This window comes from Cricetulus griseus, chromosome 4, assembly GCF_003668045.3.
Source record: "Cricetulus griseus strain 17A/GY chromosome 4, alternate assembly CriGri-PICRH-1.0, whole genome shotgun sequence".
NCBI lineage: Eukaryota > Metazoa > Chordata > Mammalia > Rodentia > Cricetidae > Cricetulus > Cricetulus griseus.
The window spans coordinates 95,363,116-95,370,267 of record NC_048597.1 but is presented as its reverse complement, the minus strand read 5'-3'; the positions used below and the strand labels follow the sequence as shown (position 1 = coordinate 95,370,267).

At 43.6% G+C, this 7,152-nt stretch overlaps 1 pseudogene; it reads left to right on the top strand.

Annotated features, from left to right (window-relative positions):
• Positions 1–1,359: 1,359 nt before the first annotated feature.
• Positions 1,360–5,266, top strand: LOC100752499 (annotated as a pseudogene).
• The last annotated feature ends 1,886 nt before the right edge of the window (positions 5,267–7,152 follow it).

The window sequence follows — 7,152 nt, the reverse complement described above, 5'->3', positions numbered from 1 at the left end:
CCCTCACTCAAGATGAAACTCCTTCTGCTGACCACTCTGTTCACAGGTAGGACCCTTTTCCTCACTGAATGCCCCCACTGGTCACTCCTTAAGTTCTGGTTTTATGTTCCCATTGGAGTCTAATGGCCTTGGGTTGGGGATCCCTGCTTACCCCATGTCCACAACAGCTGGCATCTTTAGTCTATAGGTCTGACCTGAGATGGTTCCTAAGAAATGCCCACTACATTTAACTCCACAAGGAAAGACAGGATCTCTCCCTGTGCCATATTGCCCTGGCACACATTTCCTTGACCCTAAGGTGCCCTTGCAATTTGATTTTTTCATTCTTTTTTAAAATACTGACTTTTATATTATGTGTATGAGTGTTTTACCTGCATGTCTGTCTGTGACCTGTGTCATCAGTACCTACAGAAGACAGAAGAGGGGTATAATCTTCCAGAACTTGGGTCATAGACAGTTTTGATCTACCATGTTTACAATCGAACCAAGCGTGGGTCCTACACAAGCTCAGCAAGTGTTCCTGACTGCAGAACCAACTCTCCAGCCATCATTATTGCTGTTCTTGTTATTATTATTGATATTATTATTGATATAACTTCATGATTCAACTAATGATGTCCTGAAACTCAATATTATAGACTAGATTTGCTGCAACATCCAAAGTGTTAGGATTACATACATGTCTGGCGTGAGTCTGCAATTATTATTATTATTATTATTATTATTATTATTATTATTTTACAACACTGGATTTTTCAGTGTATCCATAGCTGTCCTGGAACTCACTCTATAACCACAGTGGCTTTGACTTCAGATATCTTCCAGCCTCTGCCTCCAGAATGCTCAGATTGCAAACTGTGTGTTCCATTGTACCTGGCTTCTCCTTCATTTTAATGGTGACCTTATATCCCACTGCAGACAGAATCCTGGCTAATTTACCTACTCCTCAGCTGATGAACAGTTTGTTATGTCAAATACAGATGTTACACATCATGATCTCACCATTAGGCGTGTATATGATCATTGTGTGTCCATACAACAGATTCCTTCTAATTCTTCATTGTATAAAAATAAGCATGTGTTGGCTGCTTCTCTGGCTAAGGTCTCAGCTAGAGCTGTGGTGAATCCCACTGCTGGCTAAGGCTAGGGTTTCACCTAGGCTTCAGTAGGGGTGGAGCAGCTTTCAAATTCAAGAGATGGTTAGATTGTTGGGTTATTGAACTAAGAGGTCAGTCCCTCCCTGGGTGCTGACTGGAGAGTGTTCTCAGTTCCTCAACACAGGGACCACAGGGAAGCTCACAGTGTTTCAGCTGTCTGTCCTGACAGTGAGAAATGAGAAGGCAAGCAAGGCAAAAGGCGATGTCTATAGAACTTAATCTTGGAGAGTCTGCCCAGCCCAGTAGAGTGATAATCCTTTATAACCTGACCACTGGTAAGGCTGAGGCTAGAGTGTTGTTACAGTGTTGGAAGCTAGCCTGGGTTACAGGGCAACTCCCTGTCTCAAACAAATAGACACCTTTCTGCTCTGGCCTTGTAACTTGAGGTTGGTCTCCAAGACCTACATAGTGGAGGGAAATCACTAATATGTTAAAGCTGTCCTCTGACCACCTTATGTGTAGCATGGCATTCACAAGTACTTCCAAGTATGTGCTTGTGAACCAGTGTGCAGACAAGCATACACACACAGACACACAGACACACAGACACACAGACACACACACACACACACAGAGAGAGAGAGAGAAAGAGAGAGAGAGAGAGAGAGAGAGAGAGAGAGAGAGAGAGAAAGCCCTCTATTCACTGCTCTCCTGATGCAGCAGCTGGTAGCAGTTAGAAGGAAGCTAGCAGGTGGGCATCAGGCCCCTGGTAAAGCCAAGTTGGGTTGATGGAATGTGCTGTGCATTCTTGCAACAGGTGCTACAGCACAGAGCATCAGAGCTCGAGCTGTATGGCATTTCCGCAATGTGTTCAATTGCACCATCTCTGGGTTTCATCCTGTGATCCAATACAAATGACTATGGCTGCTACTGTGGCTTAATAAGCTCAGACAATCCTGTGTATGAGTTAGACAGGTGAGTGACCGATCTTGTGAGAGACTCGAGTGCCTGGCTTGTGCTGGGGACAGGACATAAGCAGAGAATCTCATTTGGCACAAATAGGAGATGTGTATTCACCAACATAATTTTTGTTTTGTTATTTATTTATTTATTTTTTTATATTTGTTTGTTTGTTTTCAGGCCGGGTATCTCTGAATAACCCTACTTAACCTGGAACTCTCTAGAGACCATGCTGACCTTGAACTCAGAGATGTCCAGCCTCTGCCTCCTGAGTGCTGAGGTTAAAAGCCTGCACCACCATACCCAGCATGTATTTTCCCCTCTTGTCATATAAATAGGTCAAGAGGACCCTGTATCTAGTGGTTCCTGAAAACAGATTGTGTGAGATGTAAATAGTGTGCAATGCTGAAGTCTATCTCCAGACTAGGGCACGACAACCATCACAGCCACAAGAAAGTGTCAGCCTTGGCTTTAAAAACTCATTGAAACTTTAGAACTTATAATTTGACTATATTCCTGCAGCTTTGTTTAAAAATCACTTTTTGGCTTATGCCAAACTCAAAGATCCAACATCCACTGTTTCCCAATGACTGGGATTAATGGTGGAACTGAAAGACCCCCGAAGAGGTACTTTCGTAGAAGGAGACCCGCACCCAGGAATCAGCGAGACCACGAACTTGGATGCAAAACCACAAGAGGCTTTATTGGAGATACGGGTACCCGGGCGACTTAGCTTCTGTAAAGCCAAGCGCCCCGAGCCAAGGGAAAGGGGTCCTTATATAGGGAAAAAGGCGCAAGCTAGGAGCAGGGATTCTATTGGATAATTCTAATGAGGCATTGCACAGAGCTATTCCCATTGGTCAATGTATAAGAGGCGCTATACAGGGTTATTCAAATGAGGCGAAGTACAGAGTTATTCAAATGAGGTGAAACATAGAGTCTTTCAAATGAGGCGAAATACAGAATCATTTCTATTGGATGGTTCAAATGAGACACAGAGCCATTCCAGATCAGCATATTCTCAAGGTCTGGTGTCTGGTGTCTGGTACAACAGACTCAATTCCCCCCCTCCGCTTCCTGATGGCTGACCTTGGGGGCGGAGACCTTGGGACGGAGTGTTTCTCATCGGGCGGGGGCTCAGGGGCAGGGCTCCAGGCCGGCTCACTTGGTGTTTGTTCTCGTGCTGGCTCACCTGGTGCTCGCCCTCGTGCTGGCCCACCTGCTGCTCCTTCTCGGGCCAGCCCACCTGGTGCTCGTTCTCGGGCTGGGCGTGCGGCGGGTGGCGGGGGAAGTGGAAGCCGCCGGGGGTGTGGGATCGAGGAAGCCGCCGACAGGAGGAAGAGGAGACAAACTTGAGAAAGAAAGGGCTAAGGGGCAGGGGTCTTTCAGAACCACCACACAGAAGTTCCTTTCAATAAATATGTATTAATAGAAATCCTGGATTCTCAAGGACCAGGGCCATTTCTTCAGGAACATTGTGTTTAAATCATCCTCACATGTTTGAGAGAGACTTCAGGTGGGAACTGACCTCCTGTGGATCCATACTCCTCCCTCATCTGTTCCTTCCTCTCCCAAGGTTCTGCTGGACTCGGGACAACTGCTATGATCAGGCCAAGAACCTGCAAACTCCTAATAGACAACCCCTACACCAGCTCCTACTCCTACATGTGTTCTGGGAATGAAGACATCTGCAGTGGTTGGTTTACTCTCCAGGACCTCTGGATTCTGCTTGGCCCTCTGTAGATTTGGAAGGGGCAGGAAAGTACCAAGGACAGGCATCATATAGAATCATATTTCCATGGTCTCATTTGACCTCACAATAGCTTTATGAGGTAGACATTAAACTGTAGATGAGGTCTCTAATGAGGAAGATGAGGAAGGTTGATCCACATGCCCAAGGTTACCCAGCTTAGAAGTGATGGTGTTTGGATCTAGAACAAAGATCTACATCAGTCCAAAGCCTATTTTTAAAAAACACTTAAATTTTTTTCCTTGGGGAGGCATGCCTGTGCCATAACACAGGTGTGGAGCTCTGAGGACAACATGAAGGAGTCTGTTTTCTTCTTCAACCATGTGACTTCTGGGGATGGAACTCAGCTTCAGACTTGGCAGCAAGTGCTTTTATTCCCTGAGCCATCTTGCCTGCCCAAAGCCTCTCCTATTAGCTGCTGTGTTATACTGATTCCATATTTACTAAACAACTGAAAGCTGCATCATTGGCTATAACCCAAACACTGGACCAAACACCTATGCAGGGCAAGATTTATCATTCCCATTTTACATGTGAGGATTCTTGTGGCTGGGAATATAGCTTAATTGCTAGAGTGCTTGTCTAGTGTTCAGAACCCTGAGTTCTACCTCCAGAGCCCATACATTGAGTGTGGTGGTGCACAACTGCAATTCCAGTACTTGGGAAGTGGAGGCAGGAGGATTGTCTTAAAACACATAAATTTAGAAGTGGTGGTTAATATTTGTAGTTTTCCTGGTTTTAGAATTAAATATTTCCTGTTCATTTATTTTTATGTATAGGAATAAGTTGGCATCCAGTGTCTTCTTCAGTCCCTACCATGTCTTTAAAGTTTGGGTCTCTCACTAAACAGAACACTCACCTTTAGCTAGCCTGACTGACCAACAATTTTTGTGGATCTGTATCCCCCAATTCTCAATAGAGTTATGGATGCTCCAAGCCCACCTTGCTTTTTTCATGTCCTCTGGGCATTCTAGGTCAGGAGGTTTGTATGGCAACCACTTTACCAACTGTGCCATCTCCCCAGACCCACAACAAATAATTTTTTTTTTTAGTTTTTCAACACAGGCTTTCTCTGTGTAACTACTCTGGATTTCCTAGAACTTGGTCTGTGAGCTAGGGTGGCCTGGAACTCACTGAGATCTTCCAGCATCTGTCTCCCTAGTGCTGTCATGATTTTTTTATATATGTTTCAAAAGTTTGGGCAACACAATGTACTTTTGTTTGCTTTTTCTCTCAATCCTGAGTCTGCCCCTGTGGGAGGTCCACCAGTGTCTTTGGTTACAAATCATAGGGAGCAGGGTCAGGGGCTCCACTCAACTTCCTTTCTTGTTTCTTTGCAGACAAAAACAATGCCTGTGAGGCCTTCATCTGCAACTGTGACCAACAGGCCGCCATCTGCTTCTCCAATGCTCCATATACCAAGCACTATAAAAACTATAACCCCAAGAGATTCTGTTAGACTTACCACCTCATTCGCTGCCTACACCATCCCTGCCTGCCTGGTTGTGTTCACTACACCCTGTGCCCTCCAATAAAATATCTGTTGAAGGAACTGGGCTTTGATGACTGTATTCTCTGTGTTCCAAACCTAACTAAATCCTCAGAGAACATCTTTCCCTGTAGTGCTGGAAACTGAAGATTAATGGAAAAGTCATTGTCATTGGGAGAGCTCATGCAGAGTGAGTGATGAGCTGGGCCATGCCTTTCATCCCAGCACTCTAGGATGGAGAGAAAGAGGCCAGGACATGCAGATCTATTGAGTTCAAGGTCATCCTGGTCTAAAAAATTGAGTTCCAAGATAGGCTAGAGTACTACACAAAGAAACCCTATCTGGAAAACAACGACAACAAAAGAACTCAGCATGAGATACATAGAGGCAGGGAGAGTGTGGGAAAGGAAAAGGGGGGGGGTTGTCAGGAAGAGAAGACAGAAATGTAGGAGGGGAGAGAAGAGAGCAAGAAGCAGTGTTGCATGGGCACCAAGGGCATCATCTTGACCTTAAAAATTCCAGACTCTAAACTCATTCTAGGAAGCAGGACACAGGAAACAAAATTAGAGAAAGCATTCCCAACCTAAAGAAGAACATGTCTATGAAAGTGCAAGAATCTTACGGAATACCAAATAGACTGTACCACAAAAATGTCCCCTTGCCACATAATAATCAAAACAGCAAATATCCAGAATAAAGAAAGAATATTAAGAGCTATAAAGGAAAAAGTCCAAGTAATATATAAAGGCAGACCTATCAGAATTACACTGACTTCTCAATGGGAACTCTGAAAGCCAGAAGGTCCTGGACAGATGTTCTGCAGATATTAAGAGACCTCAGAAGCCAGCCCAGACTACTATACCAAACAAAGCTTTCAATCACTATAGATGGAGAGAAAACATTAAATTCCATGACACAACCAGATTTAAATAATACATAACCACAAATCCAGTCCTACAAAAACTACTAGAAGGAAAACTCCACACAGGAAAGCCTTGAAACCAAAGGCAATAGATGATCTCACATTGTCAAAACTAAAAAAATGGTAAGCACACACACAATACTACAACCACCACCAAAACCAAAAGGTAACAGGAATTAACAATCACTGGTCATTAGTATCTCTTAATATCAACAGTCTCAATTTACCTATAAAGACACAGGCTAACAGAATGGATATGAAGACAGAATCCATCCTTCTGCTGGATATAAGAAACACACCTCAACTTCAAAGACAGACACTACCTCAGAGCAAAGGGTTGGGAAAATGATTGGGAATGGTCTTCTGTATATGTTTATCTTATTGGTTGATGAAAAAAACACTGTGTCCAATAGGGCAGCAAGATAGGCGGGTCTATGTGATGAGGAGGATTCTGCAAGGTAGACGCAGAGAACATTCACCATATAGGACATCAGAGGAGTAACAGGTCCCCAGACCTTTCTCTGGTAAGATAAGACCATGTGTAAAAACTTAGATTGATAGAAATGGGTTAATAATTAAGCCAATAAGAAGCCGTAGTCATTGGCAATACTTTCTTAATTAATATAAGTCTCGAAGTGTTCATTTAGGGTTTCGCACTTGTGGGACCAGGCTGGTGAGAAAGAGTTACCATGATAGGAAAAGATTTTCCAATAGAATAGTCCCAAGAAACAAGCTGGTGTAGCTATCCTAATATCTAACAAAATAAACTTTAAACTAAAATTAATCAAAAGAGATGAAGAAGGACATTTCATTATCATCACAGGAAAAATCCATCAAGATGAATTCTCAATTCTGAACATCTATGCCCCAAATACAAGGGCACCCACATTTGTAAAAGGAACGTTACTAAAGGTTAAATTGAACATCAAGTCCC